The sequence below is a fragment of the Stegostoma tigrinum genome, chromosome 2 (assembly GCF_030684315.1).
Source record: "Stegostoma tigrinum isolate sSteTig4 chromosome 2, sSteTig4.hap1, whole genome shotgun sequence".
NCBI classification, from domain to species: domain Eukaryota; kingdom Metazoa; phylum Chordata; class Chondrichthyes; order Orectolobiformes; family Stegostomatidae; genus Stegostoma; species Stegostoma tigrinum.
The window spans coordinates 25,836,095-25,859,837 of record NC_081355.1 but is presented as its reverse complement, the minus strand read 5'-3'; positions in this window follow the sequence as shown (position 1 = coordinate 25,859,837).

Below are 23,743 nucleotides of genomic sequence, written 5' to 3'. Positions count from 1 at the left end.
CAGCAAGTCATTAAGCAGTTGCTTGGCAGTCACTTTAATTAATCCCTACCTATTACTGGATGTTGCCACATATTTCTGCTTAATACAGAGCGCAGGGGATTGTATTAATAAAAATGCAACCTGTCAAACTGGAAAAATTACCATCCTGTCAAATGAACCCAAGATAAACTAGGAATAAATAATGTTGGAAAATCCCAAGAGGTGGGACAGCATCTGTACAGAGGAACAGAGTTCCTGTTTCAGGTCGAAGACCTCGTAGCAAAATTAATTATTTTTCCCGGTACCTGGAAGACCCTCAACCCCAAAGATTGTTTCAGCTATTCCGGTCTGGGATGAAATGCCCATTTCTGATGCCGGTCAGAAAAGAATTTACCCACCTACCTTTACAGCATGGTTATAGGCCCTATTTTCTATGTAGGATTCTTCCAGCGAATCAAGCAGGCAGCAACAGAGTGAGTTTTCACAGAAGCTATGCTCTGTTTTATTACAGCATTTGTTGGAGTAAACACAATTTAAATATCCCAATGCCTTTCAGTCAGCTCGTGAGAGAAGATCAGTGTGTAATGTACGTGGGAGGGGGAAGTAGGGAGGTTGGTTTTGGCAAGGGAGTAAGGTGCCAGCTGGGTGAGGGGGGGTAGGGTAGAAGGTGCTGGGTGAGTAAGGGAGGGGGGTGGCAGGAGACAGGGTGGCAAGTCAGGGTGGGTGGTGATTTGGGGAGTGGCAGAAATGTAGGTGAGGGGTGAAAAGGCATGTAGGTTCAGTAGTAGGTGGATGTGAGGGTACGGTAGAGGTTGCAGGTAAAAATAGGTGAGCTGTTATGGGGAGTCAAGTCTCAGGAAGAAGTGTAGGGTCAGGGTACAGGAGGTAGTGATGCATTGGGGATGGGGTAGAAGCATAAGCAGGAGATTTCGGTGTTGGGGGTCAGGGGAAACAGAGATTGGGTGAATGGGATGGAGGAGTCAGCAGGGTGTTTAGAAGGGAATGCAGTTTCAGTGCGAGCAATTTTTGTAAGGCTAGTCTAATAATTAGACAAGAGCTCAAACAAGTTTTAATTTTTCAAACATTTCCTGGGTAACTGTTCAGGTCATTAACATGCTGAAATATCTGAATTTCACTCAGAGACATGATTTTTTTTTCAGTGGGCTTCAGAGATCATGTCCATGAGAAGGTCTACCTTCCCAAGTGATTACCACAATGTGAATCATTCATGGCCTGACTGATCTCTAACTCTTCACAGGCCCAGGTGATTAACTCTCTTTCTTTCTATTGATACCATCTGTCCTGCTGAGTTTTTCCAGCAGCTTTAGTTCTTATTTCAGATTTACAGCACTATCTTGTTTTAATTTAAGACACATAACTTCACCAGCAACCAATCATTGGGCGTATAGGCACGCAGGGAGATTACCCAGCTGCTGAGAAACTGGAGGCATCCAGATCTCCATTTTGCTGCAGTTATTAAACCAGGTCTTAAAGATCAATTCTATATTTGGGGATCAACACCGTTTCATTAAGTGCTGAGGATGCCTGCTTTACAAATACTCTTGTATTCTGGAATTTGTGCCCTGCACCACCATGTCTAAATGCCACACATCACAACCCCCACCCCCCAACTCAGTGAAACCAGAAGTGACGTTCCTCAAGCAATATCTTAGAAACAGGTTGCCATTTGTACTTGCACTGTTTGGCTTGTTTTAGTCTGAAAAGTAAAATTTTCCATTATAAGCAGGTTTCTGGCGCATGTTTCCCCCAAACTCATACATCCATTGTGTTTCAGTTTGTTGCACTCTGCTTTGGATTCACATCGTTGTGTGTTTCATTATCAGCCTGGACCTGCACACAGTCATGAGTTTTAGAGTGCTGCACTGTCAATGAACCTGTTTTTCGGGTGAGATATTTAACTGTGTCTCTTCCTTTGAATTTATCACAAAGGATCCCAGGGCACTATTTGGAAAGAGAGCCAATTCCCAGTCTGCAAGATCATATTCATCCCTGAGTCAGTATTCAAATATTGAGTATCTTAGTTGAGTTAGTCTGCTTCTGAGAGCTTGCTACATAAAAATTGACTACAACATTTCCTTTATCATAACAGCACCTATGTTTTAAAAATACTTCTATGTCTACAAAACCTCATTAATGTCCAGTGACCTTAAAAGATATTACATTAATGTTAGTCTTCCATTTTTGTATTGATAAAATTCACCACCACATTAATTCATTCAGGAAGAATATAGACAACTTGCACCTCAGTCTTGCATCCTTTGGTGTTTCTTAATTCCACTTGTAAACTTGTTCAGCCAGAAATTGTGATTGGCTGATCCATCTTGGCTTTCTCCTGTGACCTCCTCTAGCAGAGATGCAAGTCTTCAGCCAATTCAACTCACTCCATGTGACATCAAGGAAAGTTTGAAGGCACCAACACTGTAAAGTTTACTAGTCCTGTCAATATTCAGGCAATGGTATGGAGATATGTGCACCAGGACTAGCCACATCCCTAGCCAAGCAGTGCCAAACAGCAACAATACTGACAATTATCCAATATTGTGGAAAATGACCAGGTAGCTTCCATTTACAAAATGCAGGACAACTCTTGTGGCCAATCATTGTCCCAAAAACCTATTCTTATTCTGTAACAAAATGATGAAGTTGTTGTCAATCAGATCATCAAAAGACACATGCATAAAACAATAACCTGCTCACCGATGCCCAGTTTGATTTCTACCTTGGTCAGGCAATTCTTGGCGTCACTACTGACTTTGTTCAAACATAGAAAAAGCTGAACTTGAAAGGGGAGGTGAAGGTGACTACCCTTGATATCAGGCACAATTTGCCTAGGGGTGGCACCAAGGATGCTAGCAAATTTGATGCCAATGGGAATCAGATGAAAACGCTCCACTGGTTGGAGTTATACCTGTTCAAGGAGAGGGAAGACTGAAAGAAGGAAACTACGGACCAATTAGCCTAACATCTGTCACGGTGGAAATGCTAGAGTCCATTATTAAATGATGAATAGCAGGTCTTTGGAAAGCCTAGCATAATCAACCAGAGTAAAATATGATCTTGTGAGAAGGAAATCATATTTGACAATGTGCTAGAGTTCTTCGAGGATCTAACAAGCAGAGTTGAAGGGGAACTGATAGAAACAATGTATTTGGATTTCCAGAAGGCATTCAAGAAGATGAAATTTGGCTATTGCACAAGTTTAGGACTCACAGTATTGGGGGTAACATATTAGCATGGATAGCATGTTAAAAACATAAGGCAGAGGGCTAAACGTTATATTTTATGCTTAGGTACAAGTTACAGCAAGGTTTTTGAAGAGATTTTCACATTGAGGCCTAATGAGGCTTCTCACTGCTTCTTACCAAACTCGTCTCATTAGTTAAAATAAAACAAAGAACTGCAGATGCCAGAAACTCGAAACAAAAGCAAAACTTGCAGAAGAAGGGTCAATGGACTTAAAACGTCAATTCTGTTTTCTCTCCACAGATGCTGCCGGACCTGCTGAGCTCCTCCAGCAATTTTTGTTTTCATCACATGTCTAATTCTGACCCTGTTTTACCGTGAACAACCTGCCATTCATTGGATATTCACTGACATCCTTTCAACCAGCATTATCTTTAAGCATCGGCTGTGCATCTGGACAAGCTCTGGCCTGCAGCAGCATTCTGCCCTGCAAGGTTCCTGGCATTTACCCCAGACATGGCAGACAAGGGCATCTTGGCACCACACTTTGTGAGCTAAGTTCCTTCTGGGTGGAGAAGTGAGATATGGGTTTTCCTCTTTCCCTCGGGGTCAGGGATGGAGAACTGTCACTGGACCATGCCAACCTGGACCAAGATTACCCCTTGGGTTGAAACACTCTCACTAATCTGGAGAGATGCCCTGCACTGTAGGAAGATCAATTATCATCTTCACTCCATCAGCATAAGTGTCTCTCCAATGCTCCGCACTCACCCTACCTCTGTTAGTAGACCCACGTTCCGCAAAGGCTCAAGATCTATTACTTCCCCTACTGTCTGCAATGTCATTTCTCACTGTCAACCACCCTAATCCTCAGCATCACTAACCCTGCATGCCCTCTGCACTGCCTTCCCACTCACTCAGGACAACTCCCCATCCACACCAAAAGCAATAGCCATGCTGCTCACTATCATCCTCCTGAATATCTGCCTCGCCCTTATCCCAGGAGGAGAACAGATCCCAATAGGGAAGAAAGATTCAAGAAGGATTGTGTTCAGCCTAACATTCAGTCCCTCGCCCCTTCAGTGTACAACATCCTGACTCATACCATCCCAAGTGGCTTTCAACAGTGTTTCTAACCTCCTGGATCAGTTTAAAAGGCTACCCTGGACTTACTGTGTCAGGACCCCCTGACTGACAGCTTATTAACTACCTAACCCATCCCTTGACTAACTGAGGCCTGTTGATAACTATGACAAGCCTATTTCCTTTACGTCTGCACTAAACATTGAGCACAGTAGGTACTGATATGAGATATCAAGGTGTAGAGCTGGATGAACACAGCAGGCTGAGCAGCATCAGAGGAGCAGGAAGGCTGACATTTTGGGCATAGGCCCTAAACATCAGCCTTCCTGCTCCTCTGATGCTGCTCGGCCTGCTGTGTTCATCCAGCTCTACAGCTTGTTATCTCAGGTACTGATATGAGCCAGGTATCTCTGGCTGAGGAGGCAAAATGCCAGAAAGCAAGTTAAGGCTGTGAGCATCTAATTTAGGCTTGGTGTGAGTGACAGTGACCAAGAAGCTCAGTGACACAGCCTGGTGCAGTCCAGGAGCTGGGTGTACGTTCCTTGAACACACACTGCGCTTGGACCAGCATTACAGTGATAGCTGCCAGTGCAGATGTGGTGCAGCATTGAAGTACAGAAGCATCCTACAAGTGGATTAGAGATGTGCCATGAGAGTCCTTCGAGACTGGCACATATCTGATGCTAATGTTTGTGGGTGTCTGACACCAGTGCCCGTGGAGTATGGCGTGAGATATTGGTGCATGGCATACAACATGGAGGCTCTTTCGAACAAGCAGTGAACTGCATTTGACAGGTACCCACTTTGACTTCCACACTGAAATTTTTCATTGTCTACCTTGCTTGGCAAGTTTGGTAAGTTAGAAGCCTGAACATTAATGAAGCAAGTTGGACCATCAACAAGTCATTCAACAAAATAAGCAACTCACTTATTTTTACCACAGAGACTGGATTCATAGAATCTTAAAGAGGCCTGAGCAATGTGGGCTAGAGCGAGAATTGGTTGAGACATTCAGCAAAGCCTGTTTTGGCCCGGAGCATCCCAGGCCATCTTTTGGAAGCACTATGATGAGATTCTCACTTGGCAGCAGTTGAGTTGCCAATTAAGGGAGTTAAATGCACTAGTAATGGCCCAACTTGACTCATTAATATTCATCACCCTATCTTACCAAAGTAGACATCAAGAAAACCAGAGCAGGTACATGGCAGATTCAGCTCAATACTTGTTCTGAATGACTTCCATGATGCCCACAACAAAATGCATCTCAGGTCATGAGCTGGGCACACTCTTTGTTCATAGGACATTGGTATCTGCTAATCTCTCATCACCATCATGGCACCTCTCTGATACATTAATAAGATGCACTGGAAGCACAAATGCACATTGCAGGATGCATCAGCTATTAGCAGGGACACTTTGTGCACACATACAGGCACCCAAGCCATTTCTGTGCTGCTCATTTGCTCTTTTAGTGCTCCTTCATTTAGCGCCTATCCGCAAGCTCACAGCATCCAAGCCTTGTCATGCCAGTTAGCACAGTAACAAAACCAGGCAGTTTGCCTTTGATCTCAGCAGTCCTCAGTCAAGAATATGTACAAACATAGTCTATGGTACATCAACCTCTTTCCTGTACCAGTTGCTAGCAGTTTTCATTGCAAATAGAGTACACGTGCAGCAAGCAAGCAGCGTTAGCTCAAAGTCTTCGGCTAAATCCAGGGAGTCACCCGTCAGTCAGGTGGAACTAGTACAGCAAGTCCAGGGCGGCCTCCAATATCAGTCCAAGATCCAGGCTGGGTGAGCTTTGCCAAAGGGATCTGTATCTCAGCCATCCAGGGAGTGGATCACAGTTAGTTCTGTGGCGACATTGCAGCTAACGTGGAATTGGGAGGTGTGGGTGCGGGGATGTACAGCTAACACAGTTGGGAAATGTGAAGCCACCAGTCAATGGTCTGCATACTACTCGTCTAGCACTTCAGTTGGGCCTTTCATTCAGATGGTCTCCAGTCAGTCTGTCTGCTCTATCCACAGAAACTAAGCAGAAAGCTGGGAGGGAGGGAATTGTGGCTCATGCTATGGAAAGGACACTTGACAAGTTTGTCTTCAGGACTGTGTGCTAGAGGGAAGGGAGGATGAAAATGTGAAGGGGAACAACATTTTCTGTAAGTGGGGATTTGTTCAGCATGGTTAGGAAAGGGGTCACGTTGGAGACGTTTCATCTATGGCCAGGAACACACTGGTTTCAAGGGACGGCGAAGGTTGTGGGGGGGACGGGGTCGGTCAGTGAATGACCATGCCCGGCATGGCCATCTCATGTGCCAGGAGCAGTGTGTGATAAGTCAGTGAGTGCAGGCTCATTAATTGGTTTGGGTGGGAGCCTGGGGAGGTGTGAAGCTTATAGAGTTGGCAGGAAGGTCTTTCAGGAGTCGGATTTGGTTATTTGGGAGCTCATTAATATCCACTTCTGGCTGAAAGTAGTCTGAACTTTGCGGCACAATGGCTCAGTGGCTAACACTGCTGCCTCACAATGCTAGGGACCTGGATTCAATTCCAGCCTTCATCAACTCTCTATGTGGAGTTTGCACACACTTCCCATGTGTGCCTGCATGTGTTTTTCCTGTGTGCTCTGGTTTCGTTCCACAGTCCAAATATGTGCAGGTTTGATGGACTGGCCATGCAAAACTGCCCCATTGTGTCCATGGGATGTGCTATCTAGGTGAATTAGCCATGGGAAATGGAGGGTTACGGGTATAGGGTGGTTGGGTGAAATGCGCTTTGGAGGGTTGGTGCAGAATCAATGGGTCAAACGGCCACTTCTTGCACTGTAGGAATTCCATTCTTCTTCAAGGTTGTAAACTATTGGCTAAGGTGCACTCACTGTCATCTTCCATTGTACTGGTATGTGAAAGTGCTGAATGTGTGGATAAAAGAAAAAAAAATCCCAAATTTACTGTCCACTATAAAACCAATTTTGGTGTCATCTGCAAACTTACTAAGCAATCCTCCAAATTGTTGATACAAATGATCAACAGCAGCAGACTCAGCACCAATCCTTCTGGCACACCGCTGGCCACAGTCTTCCAGTCCGAACAAAAACCCTCTACCACCACCCTCTGTCTCCTCCTGTCTGGCAAATTTTGCATCCAATTGGCTAGCTCTCCCTGGATTCCATGTGATCTAATCTTAATAACCAGTATGTCTTATGGAACCTTGTTGAAAGCCTCTCTAAAGCTAAATATCTACTGCCAAAGGTGAGTGAATATGTGAAATGAGCTGCCAGAGAAAGTGACAGAAGTGAATATAATGACAACATTTAAAATTCATTTGGACTTGTATATAGACAGGAAAGATGCAGAGCGACATGGGCCAAACGTAGGCTAATGGAGCTAGTTTAGTTTAGGAAACCTGGTCAGCATGGACAAGTTAGGCTAATGGGTCTATTTTCAAGCTGTATGACTCTATGATTCTATAACTGCAGATTCTGGAAATCTGAAGGAAAATCAGGAAATGCTGGAGAAATTCAGCACATCTGGCAATTTCTATGGAGAGAAAAATAGAGTTAACGTTTTAGGTCCATTTCAGCAGAAGGGTCACTGCCTTTCTGAAATCTTTGCTTTCTAATATTGTAATTGTGCTTTTTATCAGCATTCTTATAGCCTCTCCTTTCTGCATTTGCACGTTCTACACTCAGCTGGAACTTATAGCCCCCAACTTTGGGACATTTGAGAAGAAGGTTCCTAGAATTAGGAGCAGGCCATTCAGTACTTGTAAAAATCTGGAATCCTGACTGAGAGCTGTTGAGGTTATATCAGTTGAGCATTTAAAAACTGAGGTTAACGCAAACCTGTTTGGCAAAAGTTTTAAGGAATCATCCTGTGTAAATGGAGTTAAGATACAGTTCTGCAATCTTTTGACTGAATGAGAAAACAAGCTTGGCTATCTGAATGGTCTATTCTTATGGCCTGAACTTTATCATGAGGCTCATGATCCCAATGTTGGGACCAGATTGGAGCATGACAGCAGCAACTTAATCTGGGCGTTAGACTAATGGAGCTATTGTGTTGGAAGTAGCCTTCTAGCTGACTAACTCTGAGCTTCTCATGTCCCCTGCTCAGTCAGGGGTCACCTCCGCAGTCCCATCGGGAGAACTCCTGCGAGCGGTCCGTTTGAGAAGACACTTTGACAGACTCAGAAGCATAAAGTTAAAAGGATACATTCGGTGGTGTCAAAGCAAGCAGCCCCAGCCACTGGAAGGGAAACTGCTCCAGATGACCTACTGGCGACACAGGAGTGGCCTTCCCTATTTACAGGCCCCGTCTCTGGATGATGTGTCTCTGACACTGATTGTCTCACTCAAACTGCTGCTGGGAAACTGCCTCTGTGATTGTGTGGCGATGAGGAAATGCTTGACCATCAGCAAAAAAAAATCAAGTGCAGGAAATTACTCCAAACTGCAGGCCTTCACTACTTGGCGTGGCTTCCTTCCTTCATTGAGGCTGCAGATCCACATCCCATCTTGTACATTTCTATTGTCCAGAATGTATAGGGAACTATTCCAACTCCAGTCACCACTATTTTCCCAGCCCAGCACCTTCAAATCTACCATTCTGGGACTGGGAAAATCTGCTCTTCATTTTTATGTCCCTCAAGTTCTAATGCTGTCAGTCAAAAGTCAACTAGTTGAGTTTAGTACAAGCTGGTTTTTCATCCTTAATATCAGTGGGAAAATCATGGTACTCTCCATGCAACCCGCCCATTATCTTGATCAGTCATTCACTTTAACTTGTGGCAGTTAGTGTAAACCATTGCACTACATCATTAGGTCAGGTCATTTGTCAAATACCATGCCGATATCTAATTAATCAGTATGTTAAAGGATGCATGAGCTTTGTTTTAGTACATTAAAAAAGTTTTCATTTTCAAGTTCTTCAGTTGTTGGAAAAATCAATGTGTAATAGTTAATAAAATGCCTTCTGCACAACTTAATATAAAATATTTTGCCTACATCATTATATTAGGAAAGTTGCCTCGCATGTTTATTGGTTTATATTGATTTTTTTTAAAAATAGATTTCTGCGGCAACTGCTAAATAATTTGTTTTATTTAACCCAAAGCCAGCTTATTTGGAGAATGATTAATTGTTGGCATACAAATTTGAATGCATAACTCACAACAGTGCAGTCGAGATACAGTCTTTCATTAAGTAAACTGCTAGGCCTCTTTAACCTATCTCCAGTGTATGCAGTGAGTACAGACCCTAACATGGCAATGAGTGCTCTTTATAATAATAGGGAGGTGATGGCCTTGTGATATTATCGCTGAACTGTTAACCCAGAGATCCAAATAATATTCTGGGGACTCATGTTCAAATCCCACCACAGCAGATGGTTAAAATTCGGAGTCTGATGATGACCATGAATCCATTTTTGATTGCCAGAAAAATCCCAGCTGGTTCACAAATACCCTTTAGGGGAGGAAGCTTGGCCTGGCCTATATGTGACTTCAGATCCTCGTCAGTGTGGTTGACTATTAACTGCCCTCTGGGTAATTCGGGATAGGCATATCCAGTGATGCCCACATCCCATGAATGAATAAACAAAAGCTAAGAGAGGCCCATCATCTGACTCACTACGATTCTTTGGACCAGCAACAGTACATCCTTTTCAAAATTGAGTCTGAAAACACTACTGACCCCTTTTTGAGACAACTACTATCACCCAGCTAATAAAATGTGAGGCTGGATGAACACAGCAGGCCAAGCAGCATCTCAGGAGCACAAAAGCTGACGTTTCGGGCCTAGACCCTTCATCAGAGAGGGGGATGGGGAGAGGGAACTGGAATAAATAGGGAGAGTGGGGGAGGCGGACCGAAGATGGAGAGTAAAGAACATAGGTGGAGAGAGTGTAGGTGGGGAGGTAGGGAGGGGATAGGTCAGTCCAGGGAAGACGGACAGGTCAAGGAGGTGGGATGAGGTTAGTAGGTAGCTGGGGGTGCGGCTTGGGGTGGGAGGAAGGGATGGGTGAGAGGAAGAACCGGTTAGGGAGGCAGAGACAGGTTGGACTGGCTTTGGGATGCAGTGGGTGGGGGGGAAGAGCTGGGCTGGTTGTGTGGTGCAGTGGGGGGAGGGGACGAACTGGGCTGGTTTAGGGATGCAGTAGGGGAAGGGGAGATTTTGAAACTGGTGAAGTCCACATTGATACCATATGGCTGCAGGGTTCCCAGGCGGAATATGAGTTCCTGTTCCTGCAACCTTCGGGTGGCATCATTGTGGCACTGCAGGAGGCCCATGATGGACATGTCATCTAGAGAATGGGAGGGGGAGTGGAAATGGTTTGCGACTGGGAGGTGCAGTAGTTTGTTGCGGACTGAGCGGAGGTGTTCTGCAAAGTGGTCCCCAAGCCTCCGCTTGGTTTCCCCAATGTAGAGGAAGCCGCACCGGGTATAGTGGATGCAGTATACCACATTGGCAGATGTGCAGGTGAACCTCTGCTTAATGTGGAATGTCATCTTGGGGCCTGGGATGGGGGTGAGGGAGGAGGTGTGGGGACAAGTGTAGCATTTCCTGCGGTTGCAGGGGAAGGTGCCGGGTGTGGTGGGGTTGGAGGGCAGTGTGGAGCGAACAAGGGAGTCACGGAGAGAGTGGTCTCTCCGGAAAGCTGACAGGGGAGGGGATGGAAAAATGTCTTGGGTGGTGGGGTCGGATTGTAAATGGCGGAAGTGTCGGAGGATAATGCGTTGTATCCGGAGGTTGGTAGGGTGGTGTGTGAGAACTAGGGGGATCCTCTTGGGGCGGTTGTGGCGGGGGCGGGGTGTGAGGGATGTGTTGCGGGAAATACGGGAGACGCGGTCAAGGGCGTTCTCGATCACTGTGGGGGGAAAGTTGCGGAGGAACAGTCCCTCTTCCGCACCTACACAGGCCCCAAACCCCACCTCTTCCTCCGGTACATTGATGACTGTATCGGCGCCGCCTCTTGCTCCCCAGAGGAGCTCGAACAGTTCATCCACTTCACCAACACCTTCCATCCCAACCTTCAGTTCACCTGGGCCATCTCCAGCACATCCCTCACCTTCCTGGACCTCTCAGTCTCCATCTCAGGCAACCAGCTTGTAACTGATGTCCATTTCAAGCCCACCGACTCCCACAGCTACCTGGAATACACCCCCTCCCACCCACCCTCCTGCAAAAATTCCATCCCCTATTCCCAATTCCTCTGCCTCCGCCGCATCTGCTCCCACGATAAGATATTCCACTCCCGCACATCCCAGATGTCCAAGTTCTTCAAGGACCGCAACTTTCCCCCCACAGTGATCGAGAACGCCCTTGACCACGTCTCCCGTATTTCCCGCAACACATCCCTCACACCCCGCCCCCGCCACAACCGCCCAAGAGGATCCCCCTCGTTCTCACACACCACCCTACCAACCTCCGGATACAACGCATTATCCTCCGACACTTCCGCCATTTACAATCCGACCCCACCACCCAAGACATTTTTCCATCCCCTCCCCTGTCAGCTTTCCGGAGAGACCACTCTCTCCGTGACTCCCTTGTTCGCTCCACACTGCCCTCCAACCCCACCACACCCGGCACCTTCCCCTGCAACCGCAGGAAATGCTACACTTGTCCCCACACCTCCTCCCTCACCCCCATCCCAGGCCCCAAGATGACATTCCACATTAAGCAGAGGTTCACCTGCACATCTGCCAATGTGGTATACTGCATCCACTGTACCCGGTGCGGCTTCCTCTACATTGGGGAAACCAAGCGGAGGCTTGGGGACCGCTTTGCAGAACACCTCCGCTCAGTCCGCAACAAACAACTGCACCTCCCAGTCGCAAACCATTTCCACTCCCCCTCCCATTCTCTAGATGACATGTCCATCATGGGCCTCCTGCAGTGCCACAATGATGCCACCCGAAGGTTGCAGGAACAGCAATTCATATTCCGCCTGGGAACCCTGAAGCCATATGGTATCAATGTGGACTTCACCAGTTTCAAAATCTCCCCTTCCCCTACTGCATTCCTAAACCAGCCCAGTTCGTCCCCTCCCCCCACTGCACCACACAACCAGCCCAGCTCTTCCCCCCCACCCACTGCATCCCAAAACCAGTCCAAGCTGTCTCTGCCTCCCTAACCGGTTCTTCCTCTCACCCATCCCTTCCTCTCACCCCAAGCCGCACCCCCATCTACCTACTAACCTCATCCCACCTCCTTGACCTGTCCATCTTCCCTGGACTGTCCTATCCCCTCCCTACCTCCCCACCTACACTCTCTCCACCTATCTTCTTTACTCTCCATCTTCGGTCCGCCTCCCCCTCTCTCCCTATTTATTCCAGTTCCCTCTCCCCATCCCCCTCTCTGATGAAGGGTCTAGGCCCGAAACGTCAGCTTTTGTGCTCCTGAGATGCTGCTTGGCCTGCTGTGTTCATCCAGCCTCACATTTTATTATCTTGGAATTCTCCAGCATCTGCAGTTCCCATTATCTCTGATACTATCACCCAGCTTGTGGCTTTTCAGATCTGTGGAAATTTGACACTTGCAATTAGAAGGAATTAATTTGCAATGAAAGGATACACTTAGGGCCTTAATCAAAGTCACTACAGCTTAGAACAAAGTGTCACAAAAGATGAAAGGTCATGAAACGATGGAAAATTTCTATGTGAATTGGATTGATTCATTGCCTTTGACACTAAGTAAGCTCTCCATTGTCCATCAGTTCTGTAAAAGAAGAGGAAAAAGCAGTGCGACCTGGTGATGTAGAGTAGAGACAAATGTTCATACATGTGCCTTGCAGAGTGTCTATAATGGACACTTGGTCAGAAAGTATAGAGTACTGCCACTTATTGCTCCCATTTCAATTTTTTAGCATCCAAATCTAATTCATGGTTTTCTCTGTTACTCTGCTGTAAATCATGCCAAATATCAAATCAAGGAACAAAGGAAGAAGTGTTGCTTTTATGTAGCGCCTTTCACATCCTCATAATGTGAGAAAGAGAATCACAAATAGTAAATTACTTTTTAAATACGATCGTTGCTGTTGTATTTATGCAGCATCTTGGCCATAATAGAAACATTCCAAGATGTTTCACACAACATTTTCTGACCAAATTTGACAAGTGAACCAGGTGAAGTTATTCGCCTAGTTCATCGCTGAAATGTGTTAATATGAGTGCCATTTAAAAATGGCATGCACATCACAATTCCCAGTGTCCTGACTTTATTTCTGGGGATTTCACTTTTCAAGAATGCCTTTTACGGGGCAATGGTCTGGTTCAAACCATATAGTCACGATCTGCATGAGAGACAGTTTGCAAAGTATGTTCAAAAGATGCTGATCTTGTCCCATCAGACCAAGCTATCAGATTGACAGAATGGACCAGAGAAGCAGAGTTGTAAATCAGCGAATTCAATTCATTTCACGCAATATCAAGAAATGTCTGAAGGCACTGGATACCCCAAAGCCTATGGGCCTGGCAATATTCCAGCAATAGTACTGAAGCCTTGTGCTCCAGAACTAACTCCATCCAAAACAAGTTACTTTAACTCTGCTGCAAATTAACACCGCAATGTTGAAAAGTGCTCAGGTATAAAATGTCCACAAACAGCAGAAGAAATCCAACCCTTCTAACTACTACCCTTTCAATCTACTCTCGACTGCAAGCAAAGTGGTAGAAGTGGACAAATAAGCAGACCTTCAGAGAAAGGTGAGGTGACTACCCCTGACATCAAGTCAGCACTTCACTGAAAATGACCCTAAGGAGTACTAGCAAAACTGATGTCATTGTGAGCAAGGCGAAAAACTATCCATTGTTTAGACTCGCACCTAGCACAGATGAAGATAGTTGTCTTTGTTGCAGGTCCATCATCTCAGTCCTACGACATCACTGCTGAAATCCCTCAGGTAGTGTCCTAGGGCCAAATCAAAAATCACTGCATTAACTCATCAAAGCTGCTTCAACAGTAACTTCCAAACCTGCCACCTCTCCAACATATCACAACAAGAGCAACAGATGCACAAATATTATGAGTTCTCCTTGGGAAAGTCCACATCCAGACAGATAATCTCAAAGCACTCAGCTAGCAGATGAGGGGGGATGAACAAGCTCCCCTTCTTTATTTACGCACCCCCTTTATTGTTCAAACAAGGTTAATTTGAAAAGAGGCCCTCCTTGTGGATATGCTTCTCATAGACCAAATTATTTTCTGTTTTAGAAAGGAATGCATTTAACTATGCTTTCTTGAGTTATCAGAAGGACAGTTTATTTATTACTAAGCACACAAATAAATAATGACACAACACACATATGCACAGACTAAATGTAAGAAGTGAATTCAAAAAAGAAGATAGAAATAAAATGATACAAGGATCAAATTTTCTGGGTAGGTTTTGAAGAGTCGATAATGGAACGTTAATAGTAGAACAATCAATTTCAAGATTCTTGACTTTGTGGTTAGTTGAAATTCTTTTGTCCTATTTCCTTTTAATGACGATTGTCAGGCAACATTCAAAGTGTTTCTTTTTCACTGAATTGATATTAGCTGGCTTCTGGCACTCAGAATGAGAAAGCCCTTTTACCTGCAGTAACTGGGTGCTTAGTGGATGGTTCTTCAATTGAGACATTCACAACACGTTAGTAGTCAAATCCATGCTAGTACACACAAATGTCTGCATGCACTAGAATGTTTTTCTCCATTTGTGCATTTTCTTCTTTTAGTATACACACACTAGATTCGCTGTCAGTTTTTAACCTTTTCTTGTATATTCTTGGGAGGGCAAATCACAAAAAAAATGTTTCCAACAGATAGCTTTATGCTGGGGAAGATAATCAGACTCTAGTTGTCTCTTCCTGTGCTGTTTTACTCTCTGTTTGAAGGTGCCCTAACAGAGTACAGGTGGTGACATTTCCATGAGTCCTACATAGGACTTTGCCAGACAGAAATGAATTTGCATCCATGGTCTTTTCTTTGTCAGGAGATGTTCTCTTTCGATGAAGATATTTTGTAATTAAAAGTTAATATCCATTCTGCTTCAGGGCTCTGATCATTCATCATGGCAATGAAAACACGCAGCTCCCCCTTCAAGACATTCTCCTGTCCTAATAATGAGGGGTAGCTCTAGACCCTAAGGGCTGCAGTTGTTCAAGGATACTTCTCTTCATTACCTCCTACAGTTCAATTAGGAGAGGGAAATAAATTCTAGCCTAACCAGTGATGCCCATGGACAATAATAAGAAGTATTTTCCTTTGGACACAGAAAGTTGAGCTGTCTAGATGATACCTCAGTTTACATCTATAAATACACAATGAGATTTGGCTCAGAGGCCAGAAATTCACAAGTCTGTTGATGCAGCTGAATCCCAATGAAAACTTTGATGAATTGACAGCTCAGACCTTCGGTTACATTATGTTTATTTACACAAGTGTTACATGCTCCATGTGCTTGCATTTTCTGCTACTCATATTTTAAAAGGTGCAGATGCTTGACATTTTATTGGGTTAAAGTAAAAAAGACTTTCTTTTAAGAAAGAGGAAGCTAATGCAGTAATTAATTTACTATATTTTTAATACAACTTCTTGTCACTACAGGATTCATTGCTTCTATGCAGTATATGATTGGTGAAATGGCATATGAGTGGCTTAGCCTGATATGGTGATATCATTACTCACGTCAATGTTAAAAATCGGGGTCAAATGATAGACTTCCAAATGCTTGGTCAATGAGATAGGTTTTGAGGAGTGACGTAAAGCATAAAAGAGATAGTTTTAAGGAAGGAATTTAAGAGTTCAAGAACTAAGCTGGAAGGCCGACCACCAATGGTACAATGACAAAAACTGGGAATGCCTTAGAGGCCAGAATTGTAGGAGCACAGTGAACTCAGAGGGATATGGAGCTGGTGGAGGTCACAGAAATAGGGAACGGTTTTGCCAGGAGAGTAATCAATTCTGTAGGTAATATAAGCACAAGTGAGGGTGTTGGCATCTGAGACAGAATTAGAGGCTGGCAATTTTATAGAGGCCAAATCAGGTTACCTTTGTGAGGCTGTAGGTTTGGAAGCTCAGCTCAGAATCTGATAAATGCTGAAGCAAATTTAGCAGTCAATTGCACACAGCAATTTCCTCTAAAAAGCAAATGTGATAAATGATGGATCAATCTGTTCTGGCTGAGGACTAAGTGTTGAACAGGCATCAGAAAAATTATTTGAATTATGTCATGGAATCTTTTGCATCCAACAGAACATGTACATGGAATCACTTTTGACATGACCTCAAAAATTACAGCACTTTGAGACTTCCTTGTTGAACTAAGACCATAACAGCAGATATAGGCCATTCAGCCTGTCGAGTCTGTTCTGCCATTCAATAGCTCAACTGATAATCCTCAACCCTACTTCCTGCCTTTTCCCTATAACACTTTGATTTCCTTACGGATCTGAAAAATCTGTCTGACTCAGCCTTGAATGTACTTAACAACCCAGCCATGACAACTCTTTGTGGTAAAGAACTCCACAGATTCATAAGCCTCTGAGGGAAGAAATTTCTCCTCAATTCTGCCCTAAAAGCATGACCCATGTTCTAACATTATGCCCACTGATCCTAGGTTCTACCACTAGGTGAGAAAACTGTTTCATGCTGTGGCATGTCAAGTCCCTCTAAGAATCTTGTATTTTTCAATAAGGTTGTGTCTTGTTTCTTCTAAATTCCAATGAGTGCGTGCCCAAACATTTAAATCTCTCCCCATACGACCATCCCAAAATATCCAAGACCAGTCTGATGAACACGGTATTCCAGATGTGGCCAGACTTGCGCCTTGTATAGTTTTAGTAAAACTTCCCAATATTTATACTCCATTCTCTTTAACATGAAGGCCAATAGTTCTGCTGAACTTGGATGCTGTTCACAACTCTCGCAAACTGCTACTTCCTCACCAACCACACTACTCCAATCCCAGACTGTGGGGCTGGACATTACATGTTTTGGGTGGGAGTGACACATTAAAAAGTTTGGGTGCTCAACACCACCTTCACACCATCCTCAAGCTGAACCCCCTTACTCAGGGATGGCACGTGCCAAAGTCAACAGCCCACTCAACATATTTAAACAATTCAATATATAAGGGCCAAGAGAGTGTGTTATGAGCTCAGTTGATCCTAATATTACCTATCCATGCCAGAATCCTGATGTCCAGCATTTATCCCTCAACTGATGTCTCTCAGAAAGAAGTGATCTGTTTAATATGTTATTGCTGCTTAGAAACTGGCTGTCTTTTGTCCAAATTTTACAACAGTGAAAACATATCAAATGTACCTCAATCGGTGAAAAATAAATTGGGATGTCTTGAAGTCATGAAAGGCACTATAAAGATGTAAGACTTTCCTTTGAATTATTAAACAAGAGGTCTGAGTGCAAACTCTGTAAGGACCAAAAAAACTTTCTGTGGCAGCCTGTTACAATATTAAGATAAAGTTGTCAAAGTGTAAACTTTTATAGTCCCCTGAAAAACACTTCTATACAGCAAATTAATCATAAAATCCCTATAGTGTGGAAGCAGGCCATTCAGCCCACACTGGCCATCTGAAGACTGTCCCACACAAACTCAACCTCACTCCCCTTTCCCTGTAACCCTGCATATCCCATGGTTAATCCATGTACTTTAAACATTCCTGGATATTATGAGCAATTTATCACAGCCACTACACCTAACCTGCAACATCTTTGGACTGTGAGATGAAACCAGAGCACCTGGAGGAAACCCACGCAGACACAGGGAGAATGTGCAAACTTCGCACAGACAGTCGCCGAAGCTGGAATCAAACCTGGGCCCCTGACGCTGTGAGGCTGCAGTGCTAACCACTGAGCCACCATTCCACTCCCCCATTTATATCGACTAGTAATGTTTATATCAATCATCATTGTTTATCAATATGTATCAGCCAAATATTCCCTAATGCAGTTTAAATAATGAGAATGTTGCACAAAAATCAGGGCAGTTAGGTTTCCCCCAATCAAGTGTGCATTGCGCACTACATACTTTTGAAGTGGAGTAAATATAAATCATCTCTTTAATAAATTGCATAGCTGTTTTACTGTGACTTATTTTACATGTATCTAGCTCTGTGAAACTCGATTATTGTCAAGAAATTTCATCTGACGACACATTCAAAACAATCCGTTGCCTTGTACGAAATTCAGATCATCTGAAGCTCCAGGCATAATGATGGTGCAGTTAATGCCACCACCATATTTACAGTGACTTGAAATTGATATAGCTGCTAATGTAACTAAAATGTCTCATGGTCCTGCATGAGTATTATCAAACAAAACTTGACAAGACTCATATTATTGTAGAGAAAATTATTTAGAGAGTTGCAGAGGCATTTGCAGGATATTCTAGAGCTCAGAGCCAGAGCAACTCAAGGCACAGTCATCAATAGTGGGACAAGTAAAATTGGGGCAGCTCAATAGGCCAGAATCAGCAGAGTGCAGCTATCACAGAAGGTTGTGGGGCTGGAAGAGATTACAGAGGTATGGACATGCCAAGCCATGGAAGGGTGTGAAAGTATGGACTAAACATTTTAAAATTGAGATGTTGCATAATCAGGAGCCAAAGCAGGTCAGGAAGCATAGGGACAAAAGGTGAACAGAACTTGGAGTAAATTCAGATTCCTGCAAATGAGTTTTGCATAATCTCATGTTTATGAAAGATGCAACTTTGGAACTCAACCGGAAATAGACTGGAATAGTCAAATGTATAAAGGAATCGATGAGCGTTTCAGCAGCTCATTTGAGGCAGGATAGAATTGGATCATACTGCTGAAGGGGAAATTAGTGAGTTTAGTTATGGAACAGACATGTGGTCAGAATTAATCTCACTGTTAAATTTAAATCAAGGAGACATACAGTTTGGAATATTCCATAGACATCCATGGTGATGTATGAAATGGCAAAGGAACTGAAATTATGGCAGGGACTGAAAACAATGACTTCATTTCCTTAATATTGAGTTGGAGGATGTTTCTGCTCATCTGCTATGGGATGTCAGGCAATCAATCTGACAATTTAGCGATAGTAGCAGCAACAAATGAGGTGGTGATGAGATAGAACTGGGTATCATCAATGTACATGCAGAAGCTGGTGCGGCGCGGTGGCTCAGTGGTTAGCACTGCAGCCTCACAGCGCCAGGCGCCCGGGTTCGATTCCAGCCTTGGGTAACTGTCTGTGCGGAGTTTGCACATTCTCCCTGTATCTGCATGGGTTTCCTCCGGGTGCTCTGGTTTCCTCCCACAGTCCAAAGATGTGCAGGCTAGGTGGATTGGCCATGCTAAATTACCCATAGTGTTCAGGGGTGTGTGGGTTATAGGGGGATGGGTCTGGGTGGGATGCTTCAAGGGGTGGTGGAGACTTGTTGGGCCAAAGGGCCTGTTTCCACACTGTAGGTAATCTAATCTAACATATATTTTTGGATTATATTGCCAATTGACATGTAAATGAGGAATAGAAGGGGACTTACAAGAGATCCTTGCGGGAATTCAAATGTAACAATACAGAAGATGGAAAGAAAGATATTGCAAGTGACTCTCTGGTTATGCTTAGATAGTTAGGAATAGACTGAGGTGAGAGCTGCCCCAACCACCGACAATGGAGAAGCACTGGAAAGAAAATGATGTGGTCAACTATACCAAAGGCTGTGAACAGGTCAGGAGGACAAAGAGTGAGAAGTTACCTTTGTCGCAATCACGAAGGATGTCACTAGTGACTTTCTGAAGAAGAATTTTGATGGTTTGGCAGAAACCTTTTTTAGTCGGGGGGGGGAGGGTGGTTTCAGAGATTGATTTCAGGAACGATGAAAAGGAAAGTTGAAGATAAGGCAGTAGTTTGAAAGGACCAAAGAGCCAACAGTTGGTTTTTTGAGGAGAGATATGATGACAACCAACTTGTTGGAGAGAGAGAAAGAGAGAGAGAGATACAGCAGATGGAGAGAGAGGACCATTCGCAGCATCCACTAAAATGGATGCCAGGAAGGGGAAATTGAGTGATGAGCAACTTAGTGAATAATGGTTTAGGGAGTAGGAGGTAAGATTCATGTTCAAGACATGCTTGAGGGCGGCAGGAGGGAGCAGAGACAAATAAGCACCTACATGTCAGTGAAATAGTCACTTCACAAGGGTGATTATCAAGCAAAATTTGACACTGAGTCACTCAAGGAGATATTCAGAGAGACAACAAAAAGCTCAGTCTAAAGGAGATTTAAAGGAATGTTATAAAGGATGAGAATGTGGAGATGTTGGGAGGAAATTAGAGACCATAAAAGATTAGGAGATGCTCAAGAGGACAAAACTTCTGAATTTTCAGTGGCTATAAAGTCAAAGAAAAAACACATTATGTAGAGAGCTTTTCACCAACAGAAAAATGCTGCGCAGTGTTTGTTCATCATATTCCTGGTTGGCAGCAACATTAATATTAATCAAGAAATCTTCCAAGACATGGATTTTTCATGAATCTTATATCTACGTTACTTTTCTATTAGTTTCACGTCAGAACCTATTGCTTGAATGAAATAGCACATTGCTCAAAATGATCTTATTCTCAGCTTGAATTCTTCATGGTGTGTGATTTGACAAAACAGAAATACTTGCCAAAACTAATCTTGATACTCATAATGTTTCAATGTATCTGTAATATCAAGAATGGCATTCTTTCTCTTACCAAGATAGGAACAATGCCATTAATGGCCCTGTGTGTGCTCTTGACTGTCAAGAGGATATTCAATGAGATACATAGAGCTGGATCTTGCCAGGGTGCTATAGATGTTGGAATGACAGAGAACGGTGGGTGGGAGATGACTGTGAGTGCTGGGGAAGCCCAGAATGAGGCCATTCAGTTAAAAAAGTGTTGGTGTCCACTTAATACTGAAATTAAGTGAGTGTTTTCTTCTCTGAGGTGGTCATTAATCTGTGGAATTATCCTCCCATACATGGGTATAGGCTGGGCCTCTGAATACATTCAAGGCTGAGTTAGATTTTGGGTTAACAAGGGAATCAAATGTTATGGGAGGCAGACAGGAAGTAAGAGATAATGTCACAATAGATTAGTTGTGAACCTTATGAATGGTACAACATGGTTGGAGGGACTGAATGGCCTATTCCTACTTCTAATTCTTGCGTCTTTTCTTTCCTTGAATTCCCAGTTTTATCTGTAAGTTTATAGATTCACCAAAACATTGCCAGAGTTAAAAACTGTAAGCATAAGGAGACACCTGAGAAAGTGATACAATGTTCCTTGCAATAGAGAAGGCTCAATAGAAATGTAAGAGGTTTTGCTTAAATTATGAAGGGTTTTGGATAGAGTGAATAACAAAAGACTATGGGATTGGATTTAGGCCAAAGTTCCCCTGGTAGTTCTGCTAAGTCCCCTAAACTGGGATCAGAACAATTTTAGAAATAAAACAGTGAGTTCTGAAGCAGGGACACTAATAGCTATCTCTCATTTTCTGAAAATAATTTTGCCTGAGAAATCATGCCAAAAGAAGAATAATCAACATAACTTTGATGCAATATGTCTCCAAATCATCTTAAAATCTCATTAGTTATTTTCTTCCATGGAAGATTAATGGACATACTGGAGAGCAGTAGAAACTGCTAGAAAATTAAAGTTGGCTTTGAGGACAAGGTGAGACATTGTGGCTAAAAACAAACTTTCCAAGGAGGGTGTGGAATATGGAAGACTTTGCTAGCTGTGGTGGGCTGGTGGAAAATAATTTAAGGAAACATGAAGTAATTACTTGAGGAAAGAAAGATACAGGTTGTGGAAAGAGAGGGAGAAGTGAGATGCATTCGGATTGTAAAGGACCAGCACAAAGCATCATGTTCGGGATGGCCTCCTTCAGTCCTGAAAACCTCAATTCTTCTATGGGCGGTTACTATAATTTGTAGCTTGTATGTTTCACTTGACTGTAGTTTTCAGATAATAACACATACATTTTTGTCTTCCAGTGGAGTTTTGTGACCTGCAGTCTGTAATCTCACAATTAATCTCTGTCCCACAACAGTGGCTCATTGGTATTCTATTCACCAAAACGTAGCCACCAGAAATCATTACAATAGCCCAATTTATCCATCATTGAAGGCAAATGACCTCCATGTTCAAGAGATCTGTTTATTTTAATCTCTTTGCCTCTGCTGAATGCAAATTGAAGCTCTCATAAATAGTTAATGAGAATTTAAGATGGTTGGGAGACATATTACATCAAAGTTATGTTGTTTATTATTCTTCAGCATAAATTCTCAGGAACAACTATTTTCAGAAAATGAGAAGTGGCTATTAGTCTTCCTGCTTCAGTACAAACTGTTTTCTTTCTAATATTGTTCTGATCCCAGTTTAGCGAAGCCCAGAAAATGAACAGAAAGAACTGACATTTGCAGAAAACCCTTCACAATATAAGGGCAACTCAACATGCTTTATAGCCAATTACATACTGTTGAAAGGTAGTCAATATTGTAATGTAGGAAGCATGGCAGCCAATCTGTGTACAGATAAGATTAATCTTATAACAATGAGTTAAATGTTCAAGGGTTTATTCTAGTCAGGACACAGAAGAACTCCTCTGTTCCACTTTGAGTAGCGCTATGGAAGATTTTTTGACTGCCTTAAAGGAATGGATGCTTGTGCAGTTTAGAAGTTGCCACCTCCAGCAGTGTGACACTCTCTGAGTACTACACTACCACACAGTAGACAGTTGTATAATGTACTCAAAGTCCTACAATGGGACTCAGAAATGACTCAGAATGCACAGCGGGCACCAAACAGCAAACTTTCCCAAAGGCTTTGGCTGTAAAAAACAAAACTCTTGACCTAGATCAAGAGTAGATGATGAATATAGAAGCTGATTACAGTCTCAATACAGACGCAAATAAGGCTGAAGGTGTTTACTACTCTCTACTTCTGTGTTTCTGGCAAATTTCAAGATGCTGAAAGTGTTACAGCAGGGCTCATACAATCCAAAAATATCAAGCCAAATCTTACTTGTTCTTTCCAAATCCAGGCAACAGCAACACGAAAAGGAAATGTTAGATTGTTGAGAACTGTATTCCTACAAACTCCTGAATATTATTTTATTCATCCTTTGGATGCTCTCAGACCAATTCTGTCTCACAATATGCTAACGTTCAGATAACATGGGAATCACAGAATATTGGAAAATGTATTTTTGTGCTGCTACTGTCACTGGGAGGTTCAAAGGAGAAGCTTTAAGAACAGGCCTCAGCTTCAAAAGGTCTGAACCACATCCTTTAAACACCAAGAATGATGTCTCAGTGGATTTAATAGAAAGGACCCATTGAAAACAAACTAAGCCTTATTCAAATATAATGATGATCTAAAAATTCCACCATGCAATTCCTCAGTGTAACAGCCACAGCTGTGCTGCTCACAATACTAGCTATGGATAAACATAGGTGCCCTGTGTACCTGAAGGTGGGCATT